General features: G+C 40.4%; 1 protein-coding gene across 4 annotated transcripts in view; it reads left to right on the forward strand.

Annotated features, from left to right (window-relative positions):
* CALD1 (caldesmon 1) overlaps positions 1–24880 on the forward strand; it is a 152905-nt gene that overhangs the window by 31447 nt on the left and 96578 nt on the right. For all 4 annotated transcript variants that reach the window (XM_088055025.1, XM_088055026.1, XM_088055028.1 and 1 more), the window contains exon 3: positions 20361–20454. The gene's annotated coding sequence lies outside the window, so the exon portion shown is untranslated. The remainder of the gene's footprint in view (positions 1–20360; positions 20455–24880) is intronic.

The raw sequence follows: 24880 nt of genomic DNA on the forward strand, positions 1-24880 counted from the left end.
CTTGTGTGGCATCAATTGTGTATTTCTCATGTTTTCATTATATAACGTGCACCTACTCCTGAAATCTGATTAAATGACTAAAACACCGATGCAAAAATGGAAAAAAGGAGAATATTTCTTGCATCCTTATGGGTGATAACAAGGAGACCTCAAATATTAGTGTCCCTGTTTTGCAATTTACTATCTTGAAGCTTCTAGATGTATCTGATCAGTGTTAACAGAAGTGATTCCTTTCGTCCTGCTAAGAGAGGTGTCAGTGATGCTGCCAGGAAAAACAAAGTTGTTTGAGATTTGGGTAGGGCTGACACTAGGCTTGAATGCCATGGCTCCTCTAGATGTGCCAGAAGATTTTCCCTTCCCCTACATAAAAAATAAAAGCTAAAACACGTGGCCAGGCAGAAAACCTCCACAGTGGTGAACGCTTGGCAAAGAGCTGGATTGGATCTTCGAGGACTGAAGTTATCCTCTCACTGTTCCATAGCTTTTCCACCTCTCTTGGTGGGAGCCAGCAAATATGAGAATTCCCTGGGATCTGGGGCTGTAATGTGTCTCGGTGGGAAGCAGCATGAAGCAGATTTCAGCGTGTTGTGTTGCTGAGCTCTCTGTTTTAGCTGGGTTTTACACTGATTGTGATTCACCTGAAGTTTGTCTCAGGCAACCTTTTGGTTATTTTGCTGTGTATGTCATGGCTGATCTGGCTGGGCTCACAGAGCTTTCTGCAAACAGTGGAGTTCTAGAGAGAAATTTATGGCTTTGAAGGAATAACCAGCTTCACAGGGTGAATGGCTCTGATTACTGTAGGAAGGGAAGTTTGGGTTTACCACCAGCTGCAGATAAAAATTAATATTTGTGCAGGAGGCAGGTATGATTTATTTATAAGTGTTTTCTGTTTCCATAATGAAATTTCCTTCGGGTTTAAGTACAGTCATTTGGAGGAAAAAGCAGAGGCCTGTGGCTCATTAGTTTCTGGTGCTTGTCAGAAGTCATTAATCAATTGCCCCTTTTACCAACCTAGGTCCTAATTCAGCAAAGCATTTAGGCACGTGCTTAACTATAAGCATGTGTTTCAGAGCACTTTGCTAAATCAGGGCTTTAATGTGATTCAAGCTTTGCTGTTTTTTTTCCCCCCCAAGTCTAAGGTTACCCCAAAATGACAGGAGTCACTAATGCATCAGCTAAAGTGTCATCTACCTTCCTCACCTGTCTATCTAAAAAAGTCATATGCAGAGGGGAGGTGGAAAAATGGGTCGATTTTTCCCTCATCCTTTTCAAATCCTACCTCAAATGGAGGCTACTGTCCTGAGTATTGTGGCATGTGAAACAGCAGCAAGGGGAGTGAAATGTGGGGAAAGCAGTTTCCACTTGATTGTTTTGTCCTCTCTGATCTCTGTTTTTGCTAAAGCCAGGTGTGAGGAGGGCAGGGGAAGGCAGCAGATCTGTGTTTTGATACAGCCAGGTGAGTCCTGGTGTGCAGGATCTAATAAGCCTAGGGTAGAGTATGCATACATCTAAATCTACAGAGGAGGTAAATTCAAGTTCCCCTCACTCTGAAATTCTCCCAAGCGCTTCGACTGCTCTTGTGAAAATTTCAGTGTGACTTTCAGCAGTGGCTAAAGGTCAAGACTGAGGGTTATGTTCTCAGTCCAAGTCTCGTCCCCTTTTGCACCTGGAAAAGGATACAGTCCAACCACAGCTATCCTGCAGGGAAATTCCCTGCAAGGAGCAGCACCTCAAGTGACATAATGCCAGCATGACTGCCCCCTCCCACCATGCCCACCCTTCTCATTTTTATTCCAGGAAGAGAATCAAAGGGACCTGGGTTTTTTTTCTTTACATTTATTTGTGTGTGATTCATAATTTAGTAGAGATGCTTGAGAGCTCTCAGAAATTACAGAAGTTACTTGAACAATATGATTTTTATGGTTCAGAAGGAAGTTGAATGTCTTGAGAGTGAAGGTGACCAGCCTTATAATCCCTTCAGGAATTGTTTGGCGTAGGAGAGAGTGTAGCCTTTAGGCAATTTTTTTGCCATTCTGTGAAAGCCAAAGTGACATCCATGTATCACACACAGCCTTGATTAATTTCAGACCTTGCAGCAGGGATGCTGCCTGTTGAATCAGCAGAAGCACTTTTTGATAAATACAGGTTCCGTTTGGATTTCTCCTCTCAAATGTTGCCGTCATTCAAACTTGTTTTGCTTGTGAAGCCTGACATCATCTCAGCCTGAGGTTGTGTGTGGGAAGGAAAATGACTTCATTGGCTCATGCTTCCACTTTCTTCTCTTCCTGCACTAGAGCACATGAGGGAATGGTGCACATAAACCTTTGCAATGTTCACTGCACAGATGGAAATGACATCTGAAGGCTTTGGCTTTCAGGCTGAAGCAAGGCCTTTGCTGCTCCTAATTGTCCTTGACTCTGAAGCACTCAGCAGATCAGTGTGGAAAGTTTTGCGTGCTTCCTTTGCCTTTCTATTGGTGTTCTTTCCATCCCTGGGAGAAGAAACCAAAACACTTTCTATTTTCTGTATTAATAGTTTTATACCACACTTAAGGGGAGCTTAAGCGCTGTTTATGTTGAAAAGCATTCCAAAGCTTGAAAGACTTAAAATCTGATCAGATGAGAATCAAAGGGCAGTAGGGGAAGAGGCAGCATTGAGGTAACCCCTTGTCCCCAATCTCACCCCAAAACCATGTGACAGAGGCAGGCAGAGAAGTTTCATCCTGAGCCCTAGGTCACAACTTTCTCTTGCTGGTAAAAGGATATCTTTCATAGGCTTAGACTGGAAATTGTGGCAGTGGCCTTTTCCTCAGAATGCTTTACCTCTGAAACCCTGAAAAAAAAACCCCTGTCACCCTCACCAGCTGTGGAATCTTTTTGATAAAGATTGTTTTGCCCCTCTAAAATGAGTCACTGAGGCAGGTAAAAGCATGGACTTCCTGTGGTACGTTTTCTTTTTTAATTGTTATTTTTTAAATTTGGAGCGTGCCCCTTGGAACGATTTTGGTTTCAGAAAGTTAAATCAAGACTTAAGGAAGTTTTAAGATAGCTCTCTTTTCTCTTCATGCTTTAATCATGCAGTTCCTTAGAACCCCTCATTGTCTTGTGCTTTTTTCAATGTGCAAGAAGTTCAGAGGGCTCCACATCTCTTACCTCTATGACTTGCTGGAGTATCTGAATGTGTTTTGGGTATTGCAGCTCCATCAGGAGCAAAAACTGTGGGCTCTGTGCAAAACTGCCCTTACAGATGCTGAGCAAATATAGGTGGTCTTGGAGAGTGTGAGTCTTCAGCCATCCATAGAAGACACTTGACAACAGCAGAAATTGGATCTTGAATAATTAAATAAAATAAAATGCCCGTGGTTTTTTCCAGTCCATGAAGTTTAGCAAAGGAAAAGGAAGAAAAGGGAAAGGATGGTCAGGCAGCAAAGGGAGAAATGGTGGGATATGTGTGATTAATGCAGTTTTAACTTTGCTGTCTGTGATGACACCATGTAGTGATGAAGTGGATGTATTCCGTGATTTATTTTCTTCCACTTTAAAGTAGTGGAGCTCTAAAAATGACTAATGAACCTCCTTTCAAGGTTCATATCTATGACCTGGTTCATATGTGCAGGAATCTTGTCTTCCTCTTAACTGCTGCATTAAGCTGAGGGTTGCTCATCTACAGAGCATTAGAGGCCAAAGCAGAGACCCTGGACAAGTTCCAGCACTAATAGCTGCATTCCAGTGAAAACAGGAATCAGATGTACAGTGCACATGACAGTCTAATTGGCAGATCCTCGTTACCATATGTTAATTGCAAGTTGTATTATAAGTTATGATGTTGATTAAGGCAGCAATTAGAGCAGTTCCTTGTAAGATGCTGAGTTTTTAAAGGTAGTTCTTCCAGTAGATGCATTTTTATCAGTGTACCATTGAAGCTTATTCTTTAGAGCAAAACTTTATTAATGTGTATTTTTCCTAACCTCTGTAGGGCTCATTTCCCCAGAAAATCTCCTACCTGAGGAAGTATCCTGCTGTACTTTATTTAGATTATGGAAGGTAGTATGATGTGCATGTTTGCATACTGTTTTTGTGCTACATCTGTTGCAAGACAGATCAGTGTAAATATGTGTATATAAAAGCCTATTTGATGTAACCATCTGTAGGCCTAAATAGGGATTTTTCTCTGGAGTTATTAGAAGTGAATATGTTAATACATGAAGCACCATACCCCCAGTGGGGATGCTAGTATATAAATGAAGTTCAGCTTATGTCTTGTGGACAAATTATAGTCTGGAGGCTGGAAATCAGTCTTTGGATTGTGCAGAGCATGTGAAAAGGCTCGTGTTGCATTGTCTGTGTGGTGTTTGGTGTTCCACAGTAGAGGAAAGAGCAGGGGAAACCTGTTGCAGGAACAAGGTGCAGAAGGTGTTATCATCAGCTGAACAGGCATAATCCTGTAGTTCCTCTCTGGTACAGAGTAATCCCAGGGTTTTTGCTTCTGAAGAGACCAGCTGCACAGCTGGTAGTTTGTGTTGTTAAGACTGAGCAGTTCTTCAGCTGAATCTCACTGCTGACATTCTTGAAATGATTTCTGTGCTGGTTCTGAGCTGGCCACCTTCACATGAGACATCTAAAGGAAACTGAGCTAATTATCTGGTTGCCCTAATGATCCTGGTGTGGAGGTGGGAGAAAGGGCAGAACCAGAGATCTACCATGAATCCTACAGCCTGTAGTCCTATTCTCAAAAAGGTCCTGAAGCCCCACTGGCACAAGCTTGTGACTACAAGAGTACTTTTGCTCTGTCACCACCCTTCCCTCATGCCATGGAGGGAAAATGCCATTTTCCCACTGCATTTAAGTTGGGGAAAAGCTGATTTTCTATCACTGTTCTGCAGTCATAGTTGTCATCCCCCCACCATGTCATTGTAACAGGTTTTTAAGCTGTACAAGCAGACATGAGGAAAAAAGCTCATTTTTCTCTCCTTAAAAAAAGTTCTTTGCATAATCCTAGCAAACAGCGTGCATTGCTTTGAGAGACTAGTTTATATCCATTCTCTCAAAGTGGAAGGGACTCCAAGCAGAGGAAATCACCATGTTGAAGGAGAGGCTACTCTGATTTATGTCATCTTCAAAGCGTTTGGATTTCCAGTCACACTCTAAGCTCTCAAACTGAAATAACTATGTCTACCCAGGGATTTGTCAGGGCTTAGCTGCATCTGTTCAGAATTGTACTTCTCATTGAAGTAGTGCAGCTTTTTCTTCCTAGAATAAGCTGTTTGTGTATTAGCCAAAGGCTGCAGTTCAAAAGGCAAGATTGAACTGGTGAAATGGTACGTGTGAGGTTTTTGGTTTAGGGGTTTCTGTTTGTTTATTTTATTTTTTCCCCCCCTTTTTCTCCTCTAGCAATAAAGTTTACATTGATGGTGTGATGCTTTATTGCTTGGCTGTGGACATGTCACCAGGGATGATGTGTGCAGGGTGCCAGAGAGAGCAGAACAACCCACTGCTGCTGTGTACAACCAGGCAGTCTTTGTACTGAGACAGCAGGCATTTAAAAATGGAGACAAATCAGCAGAGGAATCTGCACATCTGGGAATGCAACAGTTTTTTATGAGTGTTTGTCCTAAAACTAGGAGAACTTGGTTTGCCGTTTTTTTGGTTTGTTCTTGGACACCTCATGGGAGAAGGGCAAATAGTTGAGAAAGAGTTGAGATTTTGTCAGAGTGCAGATGTACCTACCATGTACTTCTCCTGAATGCCCCCAGGGAATATCTCCCTCTTCAAAAGAATGAAGAAAGCAATGAACAGATCCGTTCTTCACATCCTGATTTCAAGATCCTGATTTTTAAGACTATCACATAAGTAGCACTTTATTATTGACAGATTTCTCATGGGTGTCTGTCTGAAATTATATTAGATCTGGCTTGAAGATGGAAGAATGCCACGATCTTTGGGGGCTGAGAAATCCCTGTGTCTACATTAACTCCATGGAGATGTTCATGTGTTCTCTTCAGAGATGTTTGGTCAAGCACAGATGATCCTGTTGCAGTTCTAAAGGGACACTAAAGATATTGCTGCTGTTTTGCAGGCTTAGAACAAGACAATACTTGGGATTTGGCTGGAGCTTCCTCTGTTTTCTACATCCTCCTCTTCCCCGCATTATTCTAAATGATTTAGATGTCATTTCTGGTTGTATAAAGAGGCCCTTCAATCTGTGTAAAATGTGTGCTTTAGTTCTGGCTCCTGACAGCAATGGAATTGCTCTTTCTGGAGAAGGCAGCAGTTTATCATCTTCTGCCACATTTGTCACTGCCCTCTCTCCCTTTTCAGAGCATAGCACTGAAAGAATTTGACATAAACCAGTTTTGTGTTTCTAGGAAATGAATAATTTGCTTCTTTCAGAGAAAGTGGCCTTTTTTTTCTTTTTTCTTTTCCTGTAAAGGAAACCAAACAATAACAATAAAAAAGCAGTTTCACTGTTTGACACACTGGGAGGCCCCTTTGCAAGGTCTTCATTCACAGAACATATCTGTGGCTGTATAAGTTATTTTCTTTCTTTTATAACGAGCCTTTTGTAAAATGAGAAGTGAAACAACTCCTTCCTTCACAGGTTTGTTGTGAGAGCTTTGAATCACTCATCATTGCAGTGGAAATCCTATGCATACCACAGACAGAAACAAAAACTTCAATGTGGTTGAATGTTGACTAAAAGTGAGGAGAAATCTATTTGTGCTTGTGCTTTGCAAGAAACCCATAGGGATTTTAGCCAGGTGAAGAGATAATAAACTATTACCTGAAGCCTTCTCTGTGTGGAGTCTCAGCTGTGTTTTCCTCATGCTGCAGTGCAGCCCCTTTTTCATTCCACACAAATATGCAGAGGGCAAAGCTGGGACTGGGACTGGGGATTTGCTACTGGAAGGATCACTAAAACTTCTGTCCAGTTCTGGCACCCTGGATGGAAAATTCAAAGTGGCCAAACATGAACTGGAAGTCACCCTGTGCCTAAGTGAGCTGCCACTGCTCTCACCAGAATTCTGCCTGATTTCTGCAGTGTGGAGCTGGCATTCCAGGCATTGCTCTGCAATGCTGAGGTCTATGGGAAAAAGTCAAGGAGCACTGTCTGCAGGAATTATGTAGGCCAGTCCAAATTCCAGCAGAGGAATCCCTAGATGATAATTTTTTAGAAGGTTTCTGATCTCTAGTGGTTAGAAGTCAAAATTAGAAAAATATCTGAGATGACGAATGGCTCAGAGGAGAACAATCTAATTGTTCTGACGAAAGCTGTTTTGTAGATTAAACTCAGAGCCACAGCACCAGCCATTTAACTTCTCAAACCCTCACTCTTCTCTTTTTTTTTCCTCCCCCCCTTTCTTTGATTATCTATTTTTAATCTGTTTCTGGACACACAGGTAGAATGAGCTCTGTTGCACAAAGTATTTGTTATCATAAGGCTTTTTGTGCCCTCCTCCCACCTGACAGTCAGTCAACACAGATTCCTTCTCTGCTGGTGTGTGGGCCTCTTTGCTGGACACAAAACCATGCAGTGCACATCATGTGTCTTTTTGGGGACTGAGGAGGGGATGAGCACCACTGAGGATACTAAATATACTAACTAGATATTCTAAATGTAAAAGAATAACGTTGTAATGGTGTGACACCATGCAGCTGCAGCAGCTGGGGGTGCTGGAAGAGCTGCTTTGGACCTCTGGACCTATCCAAGTCTATTGCTGAACCTGTCTCATTCCCTTTGGGACAATCATTCTTCTCCTCTTTTTCACCTTCTTTGATGCCTAGGTATCACAACTTCTCTTTGTTTTTAGCATCTTCTTTCCCGTTGCTTTAATTTTCCAGGTCCTCTTTCGTCCTTGTGTGTTCTGGGCGTGTTTTTATCTGAAGCACGGTGCAGATTTGTTTCTACAGCTATTCCTCCTCCTGTCAGCTTTTTTCATTCAGCTACAGGTGGTAATGTTATTTTAAGTATTCATAAAGGAGATGTAAGCTGTGGAAATAAAATAAAATAAAATAAAATAAAGTAAAATAAAATAAAATAAAATAAAATAAAGTAAAATAAAATAAATTTAGAAGCATTGAGGGCTGTAGAGACCAGAGATCCCCTCTCTGACTTACACCAAAAGAAATGAGCCTGAACTGGTGGTAACTTCATGTCATTGTCACAATGAGGCAATTCTGATGGAACAGGACTCTGCCATTCCAGATAAAACACTTGTGCTCTCAGCTGGAAGAAGTGTTAACTTGGCACCCACTGAGGGGATGGATATGGGCAGCATTTCACATATGAACTGCTTCATTCACAGATCCTCAGTGGGACTGGGAAAGGAATTCCCAGCGTATTCAAATAGAAATGTTCTTTGAACTGTGTTTTTGTGTACTATGGGAGAGGAGAAATCAGTGGAGTGGGCAACTATTGTTTAGTTTTGTATATTTCTGCAACTTAAAGATCAAGGAAATCCTGAGGCCTGACAAGAGGGTTCTGTTTTTAAATAAGAAATTCATAAAATGTGTCAGTCTTCTTGAATTCCACTTGGTGAATGAGTCCTGATGCCTATATGACACTTTTGCTGTTTATTAATCTAATGTGACCCTTATAGAAAGGTTGCTTTGGACAAATGGCATCAAGACGTAAAATTAATAAACTCCCCATGAGTGTTGCTAACAATGAGAGCTGGCAATAGACAACATCAACTGGTTTCCCATGAGAAACAAAGCAATCTCAAAGGGCTGTAAATAGCATTGCATTTTCTGTTTGCCAGATGAAGATGGGACATGTGTGGATGGTCTTGAATGTTTTGCCTGTTTTGGCACATGCTCACATTTTCAGTGGCTTAGCTGCTTGGTCTGAGATGTAAAAGACAAAGTTGTGCTGTTATGTGGTGACAAAAGCCTCCCAGCATCTTAAAACAGCAAAATCACTGTTATTCTTGCTGCTGTGACTGTTCTTCTGAATAAAAAAGACTGATGGCATTTCTCAGTTTGTTACAACTCTCTCCCTCTAGACAGGATTTTCTGTCTTCCCCTTGCACTTTTGAGGTTTATTTTGGTTCCCCTGTCCTGCTCAGAATTTGTCATTGTACCTCCCCCTGCTTTTACAGGCAGGGAACCTCCCAAACCTTTTGCTTGAGTTTGGTTTTTAGACTGAGCTGTTGAGGAAAAGCAAAAACACTGTGAGAAGGATAATGGAATACTCCTCAGTAGTAAGAATTAGGAAGTTTAGTTAATTTGGTAGTCAAATAGTCACCCTTCCTGGAAAAGAAAGTTTCACTGAGAAGCCTCTCTGACTTCTCTATGTTCATGTAACCCTTAGGCTTTGGCAGCAAGTGACAATCTGAAAGATAAAACCATCCCTCCGACCATGTTTAATTCAAATAAATCCATTCTTACAGGGAAATTGGTGTAAAACCCAAGGAGGCTGAAGCTTAGCATGCTTAGGGTCTGCCAGTGCCAAGTTATTCGTCTCACTGCCTTTCTCTTATTTTCTAATCTAATTTTGTGTTGCCACAAAACAGAGTTAATGTTCACAGAATGTTTCAGCATCATGCTTTGATGCTTAGATACCCAGAATTCATTCTGTTGTATACTGCTGGTCACTAAACTGTTGAGTTATTTATATTTTGTTGTGATGAGGAATAACATTTGATTTCCAAAGACCTTTTTTTTTTTTATTTATTTTATTTTATTTATTTTATAGTTTGGGCAACAATGGCTTGAACTCTGACTAGTTGCAGTAACATTTATTTGTGAGTCAATGTCCTTGAGACAAAACAAACACATTGCTTTGCCTAATGTGGTTATCTTTCCTATTCCAAAAAATATGCAAAGCATAAAGAAAAATGTTTTGCAACCCAGTATCCTCTTTCTCCTGTGGTTACTGTTGCATGGCAAATAATATGCATTATGGTATTTAGTTAGCTAAGCTTTTGCTCTGTGGTCAACCACAAATTTTCTCTGGAGTCAATGGAAGATTCAAATACTGGAGGAATCTGGATGTGAGTCAGCAGATACTGACCAGAGCTGGGTGAAAAATTATTTCTGTCTTTAAATTTTCATGGATTCTTCTGGAAATTCATCGGTTTGCATAGAAGGAGCGTGTTAAACAGGGAAAAGCAGAAGGCCACACACTTTCAGTCCAACCTATTGTCAGATCTTGCAAGATTGAAGGTTGAAATGCCACTCTGTGCAGGTGGGGGTGAATACTGGGTCTTCCTCTTGTGAAAACGTGGGTGTATTTTCCATCCTGTACTGTGCTGTTACTGGTCATGGCTCTCTTCATAGTTGCTCTGCACTGAATGAATAATTAAATAATTATTTTTCCCTTTAATGGAAGCTGGAGTGATTCCAGATAGTCCAGGTAGCAAACAATCCCACTCCTGAACACCCTTTGGGCTGATGACATGGTGGTACTTGCCTGAGATGCAGGATGTACATGCAATTATTTTTACTTAATAAAAATATTTCTTCTTAATATTCTTAATTCTTAAGAATAATCAATTCCTTAATTCTCTTAACCTTAATTCTCTTTTCTCACCACTTAGCTTATGTTAAATTCTTAACATAATTTAATGCCTAATTATTAGATAGATCTTTCTTTGATTCAGCTGGAACTGATATATTTGCTCAGCTGAAGATGGGTATTTCTACATATATTTATATATGTAGATATTTGAAGCTGAAAATGGATATTTCTACAGAAAACACCCATTTCATTGATCTGGTCTGGGGAGGTTCTCCCATGTATATTATCAGAACAATTGCAACTGCCTCTGGATATGTATTTAATATGAATAATGGCCTAAAACATCTGAAATAAAGTGTGTATCTCACAAAGCAGATGGTGAGTGAGAAAACAGAAGTTGATTATGCCCAATAAGATGTTGAAATGTGATGTGGAAGCTGTGTAGAGAAGACCTCAGTAGCAGAAACCTTCTCTGAGGTTGAGCATAATAAAAGTACAATTGATGTGTAAGATGAGTGAATGAAAAGCTGTGGGTAAAGAGGCTAATGAGGTAGTCAGCCTTTAAAAATAGTTAACCTTTGAGTCCTTGGAATGTGTGAAAATCCTCAACTGAGTCTTTGGATTCTTTGTTTTTTTTCTCTGCTCAGTGCCTCCACACTCCTGTTTGTGCAGAGAAAAAATGTGAGACCTTCACTGGTCTTGGACACCAGGAAATTCCATAAAAACTGGGGCAAACCCCTAAGCAGATGTGAGCAAAAGCTGCTCTGGTGTGGAAGAGAAGCAAGGCTGAACTTGGAAGGATTAGCATGGCTCTGCTGAAACCTTCATTAACAGATCTGTCCAAAGAGGGTTTTTATCCTTCACACACGTGCACTTCGGTCATGCATACTTGTGCAGCTAACATGGACCTCAGCAGCAGAAGACTAAATAATTAATGAAATTAAAATGGTGCTCTGGCTATTTTTAATCAAAGAGGCGTTGGTTGGTGTGAGAGGAAGAGAATGCCTTAAAAATAGGTCGTGTAGGACTGAACTGAATTTTATGACCATGTTCTTATTTGCAAAATCTATAAATACTTTTATTTTTGTGGGGGGGAAGGAGGGGACAGAGAGGGGAGGGAGGTTAGGAGGGGAATGGGAATGAAGTAAAACAAAATTCCTTTTTTTTTTTTTTTATTCCTTTTAAAATGGAATGCTAACCAATCCCTTGGCAACAAAGGCTATGTTTATTTTTAATTAAAAAATAACATAGCTGGGTTGACTTCAGTTTTCCCAGCTGCTATTCTTCCATCACGACAGCTCTCTGGCCTCTTTTCCCTTGCTGATTTCTTTCATCATTTGCACTTAGCTTGTATGTGTTACATGGATTTTATGTAATATTTCCTACCACTGAAAGCAAGACTAACAGTCTAAACAAGTAGCTGGGGCTCAGTCATCTTGATTCTCATCTACACTACCTGATCATGCCCTTCCTTTTGGAAAAGTTATAGGTGTGACCAGGATAACTTTATTTCTTTTGTTTTTTTCATGTGCACATTCCTTGCTGTTTCTGTGGCTGCCAAGCGAGGAGAGGTTCCAAAGTGCATTTTGAAGTTACGAGTTGCAGTCCACCAAAATAAATGGAGTGGGTTTGGCAAAGCTCAGGTACCACTGAGCACACGGCTCTGAAGGCTGACACAGGCAGCTTGTGGTGGTTTTCCTCTAGATGATGGATTGCAGACTGCCAGGTTTTGTGCTGGCACATTGAGTGAAAAGTTAGAAAACAGATGTGCTTTGCCATGTTTTCTCCTGCAGCTTCGTTTCCTCCATCCATGGGGCAGGACTGGAAGAAGCCAGGGTGATGTTGCATTTTTCAGCACGTGGTGACAAAGCTGATTATTCATGGGTGGAGCTGATGTAACAATCACTCTGCTTTCCTGAGAGGACTAAAATTTCAGTGTTTGTGCAGACATCTAGAGGCCCTTGAGTGTTCAGGTGGATCTGCTCCTTTCTGCAGGCATTTTTGAGTTAATTCAAGTTGAGATAGCAACGCTGCAGCCTTAAAGGTTTGTGTACCAGCCACCAGCAGCAGTGGGAGAACATCAAACCTCCAGCTGTTCCCAGACAGTAGCTGGAATAAAAGTCTTGGTTTGTTGGGTCACTGGAAGCACACCATGGAAGAAGAGATGTGTATTAATCACCAATAATGTGACTACTGGGACACTCTTTGTGATGCCTGATTTGCAAGCTTTCCATACCTAATAAAGCCACTTCAGTAAAGTTCTTTGCATTGGGTGTTTGTTTTTTTTTTTCTGCATTATTCCTGATTTAGTGGCAGCACTGTGTTACTTTTCCTCTGTGGAAGTTTAGCTCTGTTCACCTTTCCTCAGTCAAAAGGTAGAAAGGCAAGCCCAAATTATGAATGCTTGTAATTTGAAGAAATTACATCAGTCAAGCATTTTTAAAGCACAAAAAGTGAGAGATTGGAGATTTATGGGAACAACCCCCAAAACTGATAGGATCAGAGGCAGGAGATTTCCAGACAATAACAATAAGGAGTAGGAGGAAGAGGATCTGGGCCAAGACAAGTTTGGTATAACAAGAATATGAACAGGAGTGAGCAAATAAACTGGAGAACAGTGCAGTGACGGGGAAGCAGGAGAAGAGCAGAGGGAAAAATGAGGCAAAACCATCAAAATGTGATGGAAATACGGTGCATGAAACTTCTGGGATAGAATGAGTGGATCTGAACCAGGTTATCCTGCGAGGAAGGTGATAGAGAAGGGATGTAAAAAGTGAAAAGAATTAATTTCTTTTTCTTTTTTTCTTTTTCTTTTTCTTTTTCTTTTTCTTTTTCTTTTTCTTTTTCTTTTTCTTTTTCTTTTTCTTTTTCTTTTTCTTTTTCTTTTTCTTTTTCTTTTTCTTTTTCTTTTTCTTTTTCTTCTCTTTTTCTTCTTCTTTTTCTTTTTCTTTTTCTTCTTTTTCTTTTTCTTTTTCTTCTTTTTCTTCTTTTTCTTTTTTCTTCTTTTTCTTCCTTTTCTTCTTCTTTTTCTTCTTTTTCTTCTTCTTTTTCTTTTTCTTCTTTTTCTTCTTTTTTCTTCTTTTTCTTCTTTTTCTTCTTCTTTTTCTTCTTTTTCTTATTTTTCTTCTTTTTCTTCTTTTTCTTCTTTTTCTTCTTTTTTCTTCTTTTTCTTCTTTTTCTTCCTCTTCTTCTTATTTTTCTTCTTTTTCTTCTTCCTCTTCTTCCTCTTCCTCTTCTTCTTCTTTTCTTCCTCTTTGAAGTTTCTGGAGGATGGTTCAGCAGGCTGGTGTGTGCTTCCTGTGGGAACTGGAATGCTGTGTCCTTCCCTTGTTTTTGCAATGGAGCAAATAATTAATAATAAATAAGCATTGGCTTATTTCCAGTTTCTTGTTTTGGCATGTAATGCATTACCCCTTGTAAAGATGGTTTATTTGAGATAGTACCTAAAGATTTGGCAATAATCAAATAAAACACGGTGCTTGTGATCAGCTTAATCATTTGTCCCAAGTCTTTATAGGCAATTAGAGAACTGAAATCCTTTGAGCTGAGTGTTACTAGGAAAACTCTAGATTGTCTTAGTAGGAAGGAGGTAAGAATTTGGAAACTAAAAGTTAGTCTGAACTAAAAACTGAAATAAATCCAAAAGAAAAGAAAGTGGAACCAAATGTTTCCCTCCACAAAATTTGGGAACACTCAGTCTTTAGGGTTTAATTTTGACTCCTTTTAGAAACCTTCCCCAAGGACTAACCTAGAAAATGGAATCAAACCTCTTGCCTCGTGGGGAGGGTGTTCTCCAGGGACTTTCTGCTATCCTATCTCCACAGAAAAACCCATGTGAAGGGAAGCCACAGAAGAGGTTCACATGAACCTTCCCTGCTGAGGGAGTGCCTTCATTTGCACAAAGCTCTTTTCTGAACTGTTTTATTTTTATGGGAGCTGTGAGCTCCAGGATCCACAAATAGTAACTTTTAGTGCTGGCACTAATACTGTCAATCAAAATTCTTCTCAGAAATGCCATTAATTAAACTTCCCTGAAAAGGATTCAGCTCACAGAATTTTCCCTGCATTCCCCTCTCCTCCACCACCCATCCCAGCAGTGTGTTTCCATTCAATAGCTGAAGATGACACAGAAGAGGAGAAAATCAGAGTTTCACAAGAACTTTTTGTTGTTTCAAAGTTTTTAGCTTACTTGCTCTGTTTCTTTTGAGCAGATTCTTTTATTTGAAATGTTGAATGATGCTAGCAGCTGTCAAAATATGCTTTAAAGCGGGCAGTTTCCATTTACTGTCTGTTGGAAGAGACTATTTTCTGAATTATTACACAGTATTCTTTATGGATTATTAACAATTTGGATTGGAGCTCAAAGCTTTCTGGAACCCTTTTCTGAAAGGGACAGCGAATTTGCAAGGAATTTGGGACTTTTTATTAGCAGTAAATAGTTCCCCTCAGAAGCACGTTCTGCAGCAGACATGCCTGCATCCACTGCCAGTGATGTAGGGGAGCTTATGTTCAATTCCCAGATTAAAAACAGGGATAGAGCAAGCTTTGGCTTTTAAATGTTAAGAAGTTTGCTGTTCCAAACACACAGTTTGAGAAGGGGAATGCTCTCCTTCAGCTGTCTTTGCCTTGCTGTGCGTGTCGCTGCTCCGTTGGCGAGCGAGGTTTACGCGAGGACAGAGGGAACGGGCTTGGCCGGTTCCTGCTGTCCTGCGAGAGCAGCAGATCCTGCGTGGATCTGAGGAGCACAGCCCTCTGTTTATTCCTGTGGTCAGTAGTGCTGATCAAAGCAGGAAGAGCCTGGTTTTCTGCTAATGGGAATGCCACTGCTGTGTGGTTTAGCAAATGGCTTCTGCTTAGCAGCACAAACGTGGCCAAAGAAGGAAGCAAGTGCTGTATTTGCATGGCCAAGGATGCTGTTCCAGCCCACATCTGCTCAGATGCACACATACTTCGCTTGTTAGCCTCTACTTTCAGGAATTTCCATGCAAAGATCTCAGGATGAGCCATCCCTAGTCCTCCTTTGGGCCGTGTTTAACCTCAGGAAGCACTTAGCTTTCTTTCCTGCTCCACTCTAGGATGTGCAGAATGAAACCCCGTGTGCAGGGCACTCATTGTGTCTGAAATGTGTTCCTTTTTGTTGAGAGAGCATCATTGTGAATGTAAGAGGAGTGACTTTCCTCCAAAATATTAGAGCATCCTGCTACCCAAGTCAGCATTGTAGGAATCCACAAATGGAGAGACATTTCTCTGTTTGTCCTCTTCTCCAAAAAAGTATTAATCCTATTTGTCACTGACAGAAAGGCTTCCAAATATCCCTGGGTAAACCAGGATTTATAAAAAATTAAGTAGAAAGTAGCAGAATGTTTAGTATGTCACTGAAGTGAAAAATGTAGATTTTAGAGGGTTTAATACATGGAGTAAAGATGGAGGGAAAAAAAGGGTGTGGTTTTTAGCTCTCCTTCTTCCTTCTCCATGATTCTGCAGTTTTTAGGAGCACAAAGAGTGATTGGTTGTAAGTTAGTCATAGTTTTATTTACATAAGTAGATATAGAAAACTTATTTGTTAATATATAAGAACAATACACCTGTCTATTGTTAACTGGGTAAAAAAATGGATATAAAGATGAAACAGCCACGTGGTTTGGGGCCATTTTGTGTCATCAGAGCAAAATGAGCCAGGTTATGGTGAATTTGAACTTGTGCAGAAAGTCTGGAGAGACCTGCCAAATCTTTGATAACATCCTAATAAACACAAGAAACAGGATCCTGATGAGTTTTAGAGTTTTCTTCAAACCCAGAGAACTGAGATAAACAGAACTCCCCGTGAGGGAGGATCCCAAAGGAGCTCAGCCCAAAGGGGACTGAGAAATCCAGGAGTGAAGAAAAGTACAGGAGAAGTGCAGCAGAATCGAGAGAGAAAAAACAAATTAAAAAGTTACAAGCGTGAGGATAATTAGCATTTTATGATGGTGGAGGGGAAATTTGTCATTTTCTGAAACTTTGGAGGTCGGATGAGCTTCTCATTGAAGGATCTTAGGGTGGCAGAAGGGAAGGATTGTTCTTCTTGACAAAATTTTTCCCCCAGGAGGTGGCTGCACCCCTCTGGGAGGTAGAGCTCAGCCAACTGTGTTCAGCAGAGCAGGTAAATGTGTGTTTTGAAGCCAGTGGGATTAGACTATGGTTTTCAAAAATTTAAAGATATAATATAATGTAATGTAATGTAATATAATATAATATAATATAATATAATATAATATAATATAATATAATATAATATAATATAATATATAAAAATACAAATATTTATATATAAATATATAAATATAAATAAATGTTTTGAGTATCCTGGTAATGGATGAGTCTGAGGCTTCTTGTCCCCTCTCCTGCTGGCAGCCCTTGTTTGCCAAATCCTGTATTGAAAAGCCTTCTTCTTGCACGTGGCATGCCCAAGGAAAAGTTTTAAGTGGTCCTTCTGTAATATCTTCCCAAATAAAGAAACAGCATGACAACAGTGACAACATAAAAATCAAAAGGAGAAAAGCAGTTCTGGAAGAAGTGGCTATTCAAAGAAATACTTTGCCTAGACTATTTTTTAAAAAAAGGTGTTTTTCTGCTGTCATTTTCATGACTTGAGGGAAAAGAAATAATTTGCACAACAGCCAATAATGAAATCTATGGACAAAAATTCCTGGCTGTAACTGGGATGAGATTCAAGCTTAACAACCACTCTGTGGCTGTCACACACTGTGAATCTGTCACCATGGGAGTGGGGACAGGTGACAACAAAAACAACCAAACCAGATCTTTCATAAAGGTGCCAGTGAAAGGACAGGAGGAAAAGGACAGGAATTTAAATTTAAAAATTCCTTTTAAACGTAAGGGAGGACTTTATTCCTGTGAGAGATCAACACTGGAACAGATTTCCAAGGGAGGCTGTGGTGTCTCCATCCTTGGAATCAGTCAGACCCCAAGTGGACACGGTGCTGGGGCAGCCTGCTTGGAGCAGGGAATTGGACCAGGTGATCTCCAGAGGTGTTGTCTAACCTGAACTGTCCTGTGCTTCTGTGAAATATTTGCTATATTTACAGACCAGAGGATCAGTCCTCTGGGCTGGGTTATCTCCTTTGTCACAAAGAACGTTCAAATGCACTTTTCAACTATTCTTTATGTCCCCACTCTCCCCTACTGATGTAATTTAATGTGTGGATTCCACCTTTGACTCAGGCATTCTGGAAGTCACAAGCTGCTGTAGAGTATTTATGGGAAGCATTATTATGTGCTTTCCCTGTCCCTCTGTTCTACTCTGAACATCTGATATTGATCACTGCTGGGATCTGTTGGATAAAATGGAATAGCTGCAACACAGAGTTTGGTAACTGGGCTCCATAAATTTCCATTCAAAGCTACCAGGTGGAATGGAATCAAATTAATTAACAGAGCAGAAGGGAGTTGAAAGCATGTTTTTCTTTGTGTGGGCATGCAAAAATATATATAAAAATATATATTTTTAATAACCCTCCCCAACCCACATTTGAGTGTCACAGGTCAACTGCTGAATGACCTTGGATGTGATTTGATTTCCCCAGGTTCTATAATCAAGAGAGCAGCAACTCCTGAGTTTCTTAAGCCACAAAGTACCTCTGATCAAGCATTTTTAAGAGCTTCTGAGAAAAGCATTTCTCTTGCTAAAATTGTATTTAATGGCTACTGTCCTGTGTTATCTGGGAATCCAGTGCCCATGTGAGCTGGAAATGGAGTGCTGGGTGTGTGCCAGTGTCTGGGATGCTGTTAATGCCATTTCACAGTGACACCAGAACATGAACCCAAGGTTTATGGTCAGGGGAGTTCGAAGGAGTGAAGAATCAGTAAAAATGGCGACAATTTTACTACTGAAGCTTACAGCACAAAGTGTGTCCAAACCTGAGGGATGTTTGTTGGGTTGCAGGGTTTGGATTTGTGGAGTCTGGTTTTTGACTTGGGCCTGAGCTTCCTTCACGCTGAAGTTGTATGGAAATTACCTCTCTGTTAAATTGTTTGTAACCCTTCACAGTTAGTTTACAATGGAGTTGTGGTGAGATAGAAGCTCTTTTGGAAGGCAAACACTGTGAGAGAATATTTCATTTTGTTGATATCACAAATTATGTCGAGCTTGACTCAGAAAAACGTTGGTTTAGAACAGAGCAAATACAAGGAGAACAGCAGAAAAGGTCTTCTTGACTGTGGGAAAGAAAATGAAAATATTTATGGGGGTTGTTTTTCAAAAAAATTAAAGCATTTTAAAAATATTGAAGGTTTTAAAAGAGACCAAATGGTTTCAAGCCAAAAAGGACTTCTAGACCCAGGATTCTCTAAAAAAATTATGTGGAGCTTGACTCAGAAAAGTGTTGGTTTAGAACAGAGCAAACAGAAGGAGAAGAGCAGAAAAGCTCTTCATGACCTTGGGAAAGAAAATTAAAAATTTTTGGGGGGTTGTTTCCATTTTAAAAATGTTGAAGAGTTTGAAAGAGACCAAGTGGTTTCAAACCAAAAACGACTTCTAGACCCAGGATTTTCTAAAAGCATGATCTGAATGTCTTGAAGTTATTCCTGCTGAGAGTCAAGTGGGGAACACTAAACAATAGAAATGAGCAAAGTAAGATTTTCAATTTAGTGGAAAAGCTGGAATTAATTCAGTGACCTGGAAGGGCCTTGTTATTCATGAGCTGGAACTCTGGTCTGCTCTTGCTGTAAGCAGGTGTAAGCAGGGAGAGGAAGGAGATTTAAAGCTCTTGGTTGTTCTTTTCACACCCTGGTGATCAGGGATGTCTTACATTGTTCTTTTTTCTTATGTGGTATATGCACAGTAATGCTCAGCATCAAGTGGGGGTTGAGATCTCTTGAATCTAATACTCAAACTCCTAATACATTGGATTAAATTTCTGGCTTTGGCCACCCCAGTATTTGCAATAATCTGAATCAGTGACAGGTGTCTTAAAACCTAGAGATCAGACGGTAAAATTGTTGTTGAAATTACAGAGCAGTCATTTTTACTGAGCCCTCAAAAGCCTGAGTTTCCAGTGAATAAGCAGAAATGAATGCAAGTACCAACCCCATGCTATTATCTGAAAATAACTGAAATTAGGTTGATTTTTAAATAATCCATTTCCTCTCTTGGCAGCAGGATGTTCAATACGAAGGTGCTTGGTTCTAAAGAGAAAGGACCACGAGAGGCTCTCTGAAGAAAGCAAAAAAAAGGAAAAAAAAAAAGAAAAGTGAAGTTTTTATTTTTACTCTGATGTGTCTGTATACTACCAAAGAGGTAGCTGAATGCAGAGCCTGTCTTTGGTTTTTTTTCTCCTGTACCTTTACTTTTTTAATGATGATTTCATTTTGCCTCTAGAAATTCATTACCGTGAACTCTTTCCCCAATTAGTAGACTTCTAAGTTTTATTAAACTGAATAGTTTTGTATCATCTACAGACTGTCATCTGACTGTTTATCTGCTTTTGGAGTTCTCTTTTGAACTTGTTTTATAAAGCAGGGAATATCCTATTTCCTCAGGGGGGATGTGCTGGAAACCTGGTTCTGCTGTGAAAATTCACTGCTGGCCAGACAGCGTGTTTCATCTTGTTCTAATAACAAGAGTCTGTATCAGCTTCACTTCTTAAAGATGTTTTAGTGAGTGACTTGGTTAAGAGATCTTGGGAAATCAAAATCTCCTTGGCAAATTCAAATTTCTAGAGCTTTTCACAGTGGGATTTTTTGGTGTCTTAAAAACTTTTTAAGTTTTGTTCAATACCTTAAAAAAAAAAACCCAACTTTCCAGGAGTGTCATTAAAGAAGACTTTGCCAAAGAAGAATGAAGAATGCAGAGTAATTATGTCTTTGCTAAATAAGGTTCTTTATTTTCTGTTTTTGTATAGGTATCACCTTGTTTTTCTGGAGTCATCATTTTGATCCATCAAGCAGCTGGTTTGTTACTGAAAAGCTCAGAGTATTTCCTCTGATTGCTTTCCTGTGAGTATGATCAAAGAAGTTACCTCAGACTTCCTTTCCTGTGGTATTCAGGGGGTTTATTTGAGGCTTTTTTTTTTGTTTTCTTGTGTGTTTTCTTATTTCTTTGGAGGCTGATCCAAATTCCTCTGAAAATCAGTGGAGAACCCTGCAGCAGACCCTTGGCTCTTGTCCCTCTGGTGTCACTGACACCAGTGATTATTTTGTCCAGAACTGATAGTAGATTTAAAGCACTTCATGTGGAATTTTGCCTTCAACTCAAAATCTTTGTGTTTTACAGTAATCATGTTGTCGATGTACGATGTACTTTTAGAAGCTCTCTTTCTCCACTAGATTTTAGCAAGTTTTTTTCTTTCAGTGGGGGTCTTAAATCATAATTACTTGTGTTATGATCATATGCTGGTGTGCTGCTATCCTGTTGTGTCTTCTTTTTAGAGCAGGCAGGCTCTGAGAAGAATGTGAGAGACCAAGTAACTGTTTACTGACTATTTACAGCATGGAACACTTAGACATTTTTTTTTTTACAAACATTGTTCTTTCACTGCCAGAACAAGTGAGGGCTCACAAACCATTTAAAGGAAGTGTTTATAATGTGTGTAAACTTTAGCCCCTCAATATACGGAAATTCCAGACTGGAGACAAACTCTGGACTGGCTCTGAGTTTAGGCAGTGCCTGTGACAGCAGAACGATGGCTCAGAAATATTATTGCTCCAGCATTGAGTCAGCTCCCTTAAATACCAGCATCTTCAGTCAGTTCAGGGTACAAAGAGCTGCTTGTCACTGGTGGGGGACCACTTTTTCTCTGTGCCTGAGCCTCCTCTGTCCCCTCTTTTTGGCAAGAGCAGTGTGGAGGAGGAGACACACACACAGCAGCAGGCTGGACCCTGCTCGCATTGCCTTCCCTCCCCACCAGCATTGCTGGGCCCATTTCAGCTGGCTTTGTCATCATCTTTTGGGGAAGCAAATTTAGCTTTGCCTACACTTCTTTGTGAGGAGGTTTGTGCAAGTGCTGAATGGGCTGGTGATTGTTGCAGGCTGTTCTCTGCCCCGCTTGCTGTTTCGCAGTTCTGCGTTACTTTCGAGCCCTTTGTTGGGGGGAACTATTTAAAACTGAAGCCAGATGCAATCTGGAATTTCATAGGAAATGCTGGTGTTTCGAAATTAGGATTTCTTTTTGATTCAGAACCAGCCTAAATGTTCTAAAATTTCCCATGGAACACTTCTTTCCCATGAGATATCTAGCTTTAAGCTCCCACCTGCTTCCACGAGTAGTGCGTTTATGAGGTATTGAAACTCCTTAAAAATATGAAACCAGGCTAAGAAGGCCATGCTGTCCAAAAGCAAGTGGGATCATCAATGTAAGTCCTTTTTCCTGTGCTAAGGATTGGATATTCAGAGAGCAGTGACTGCCCTCCAGAGTGTTTCTGATACTTCAGCAGCTGGAGTTGTATTTGTAGACAGGTCTGAACACGCAGGCTGTGGTGTTGAAAGAAGGCAGAGGAAGAAGAAGAAGAAGAAGAAGAAGAAGAAGAAGAAGAAGAAGTTTTCAGTCCCTGAAAACTGAGCTGGGGCTGGCTCCTTATTTTGGTTCATAAATTGCATCTGAAAATCCATCCCCCAGGGACTCAGCCAGCTTCTCCAAGTGTAGGGTGCAGGGTGTCACCTCTCTCATGCTGAAGTCCCTCTGGTGCCCAGCCCTTGTCAAGGTGACAAAAGAATTCAGTCACAAAGAAGTAAAGGCTAAATCTGCTCATATTTTCCATACTTAACCTCCATTTTCACATGACAAAGCTGGCTGAACAGGGGGATGGGTTTTAGGGGATGTGAATGATAACACCATGTTATTAGTTGCCTTTAGAAAATCATTAAAGCAAATGTTGTGGACCAATACACTCATTTGGAAAAGGAAAAAAACAGCATTATCTGGAAATGAGGTGCATCTCTTTATCTGAACATAAAATGCAGGAACAGTTTAGTATTATCATGACAGTCCTGTTAAGACTTCTGTTAGTTCTTGAGTACACTCAAACCTGATTCTGGAAGGCAATCTGACGTGCTTATATGAATTACTTTCAAAAACAAGTGCTACCCTCAAAGGTTAAGGTTCAGAGTTACTGGATAGGGATGATTGCTTTTTATTTTCCCTTGGAAATGTTTGTTTTGTTGAAAGATGTTTGCCATTAGGAAACATTGTGCAAGAATGGGTTTGGTCAGCTTTTCTCCTAAATAATCAAGCCTGAAAGCATTTCTGTAAGAGTCTCTGAAGATATTTTCTATGGTTTTACTGTGATGAGGTAAAGTTAGATGGACACAGGGTCTTCCTTCTCTCATCCATCCTCTCTGCTACTTGGAAAAGGAGGGGCAGGACTCAATCTAGCCCAGGTTTCGCTTGTGGGACCTCAGGTGAGCTGTGTGTACAGCTGGGGCACATTTTGGAAAAGCTCTTTTGTGAGAGATGAGAGCCTGGTGGGTTTTGTGTTGTGTTGGGTTGCTGAGGAGGTGTTGCAACTGTTTGGAGTGGCTGCAAACAAAGCTAAAACATCATTTAGATATAGAAAGTTACTCTTCATTTAAGGGTGAGCCCAAGGAAGTAAACCTGTTGTGACTCATTGTTGCAGGCTGTTCTCTGCCCTGCTTGTTGTTTTGCAGTTCTGCATTACTTTCAAGCCTTTGTTGGGGGAGTTTTGGATGAAGAACATTTTTATTTCCCAGGAATTACGACACCTAGGAATTGTAAAACAGACACCCTGAGTAGCTGAAGAGAAATCTACTTCTGATAAACCATGCCCTGTCAGACAGAGGTTAAAGAACATTTAGGAGGAAGAAAAAAATAATAAAAAAATTCTGAACAAGCGGAAAGATCATATGTAAGGGCAGAATCACTGCTGTGCTCGGAGTGAAGGGAGTGCAGTTGATTATTTGCATTTTCTCAGCAGGTAGGGAGCAGACAGAGCTCACTGGAGAGGAGGTGGCAGGAGCATGCTGCACTTTGGCTCTGCTCACTGGCAGGGAGTCCATCAGACAGCAGAAGCTGTGTCTTTGTCCTCTGTGCAATATTGCCCTTCTTAAGTCAGGAAATGCGTGTGCTGAGGGAGAGAGAGGCTGGGAGCTGGGGTTCCTCTGTCTTCATTGACAACTGCTCCTTCTCAGCTCCATCACAATAAGCTCTCCTTTAAAGCACTTTAAAGCTGCATCTCTGCTGCTGCTTTGAACTTCCCAGGGCCATTTTTGGCTTGGTGTGTGTAACTTCACAGAGCAGACCAAACTCTCTCTGATAAACGGGGCCAATTATTCAGAGCCCTGATAATAATTATCCTGTGCAGCATTACACAGATTTCCCTTGCCTAGAGTTAGGTGATGCTTTCAGATCATGGTAAATGCAAATACACCCAAAATTTGGCCCAAAATTTCTATATAATGTGGAAGTGAGAAGCAGATGAAATTTTAAAAGAGTATCTTGTCTGCAGCTCGCGTTGTATGCTCAGGTGTTGTGGTGGGGTCACCTCAGAAGCACAGCAGCATTGTTAGATGTTGATATGAACTGAGCTTGAACCCCCCAGTCTCTGGAAGTTCCCCATGCCTGTTTTCCAACAAAATCCTGATTTTTTTTGCAACTTTTTCTCACGTGAGCGCTGTGGGTTTGGAACTGTTGAGGTTTTGGCCTCTCACTTCCACCGGAGTCCCTTTACACAGTTAAGGCATTCTGCTACAGGGGTCTTAAAATGAAAGTAGATGACATTTAATAGCCTAAATGAGAAACAGGTCTCCTGAAAATATAAGTGAAATTGGTCTTCCCTAAATTGTTGAGTGCTGACCTTGAAAAAAACCCTTACAGTCTCTGCAGGCAGACTGGAATTTTTTCAGGAGAACAGATACCCCAAACTTGAAGAGATTACCTGAGGCAGGGCTTTTTTATGCTCTTATTTAGGAGAAAATTCTTTTCTGTTACACTTGGTACCCACATGTCTGTCTTAAAGCACTATTTATTTGTCACTGAACTGCTGGAATAGTATTCTCACCCTTCTTCAGGATTTTTTAGATTTGCTAGTTTTAACCATTTATATTTAACATAAATTTTGGTTATGTGAACATGTTAAAGACTCTGTTTGTATTTTGAATATTGGGAGGGCTTTTTTTTATGTGGGAGGCAATGTTTAAATATGTTTTGAGAAGGGGGGAGGCAAGAAAAGCTGTCATCCATCAACTGGTATTAAGTCCAACTTTGAAAGTTTGATACAAACTAAATCTGACTGTTAGTGCAGACATGATACAAATTAGCTGTGACTTTATGATACCAGCTGTTTCTCTGACAGGGTAAAAGGGCACATAACTAGAATAGCATCTTTTGTTGAATGCAGTGTTTCCCTTTGTTAAATGTGGGAGCCTCAGGCAAAAAACTCCTAGTCCATAGTTATGTGACATGTGCAG

The sequence above is a fragment of the Pseudopodoces humilis genome, chromosome 5, assembly GCF_049639895.1.
Source record: "Pseudopodoces humilis isolate 2021_Gansu_Grassland_sample_001 chromosome 5, ASM4963989v1, whole genome shotgun sequence".
Taxonomy (NCBI): domain Eukaryota; kingdom Metazoa; phylum Chordata; class Aves; order Passeriformes; family Paridae; genus Pseudopodoces; species Pseudopodoces humilis.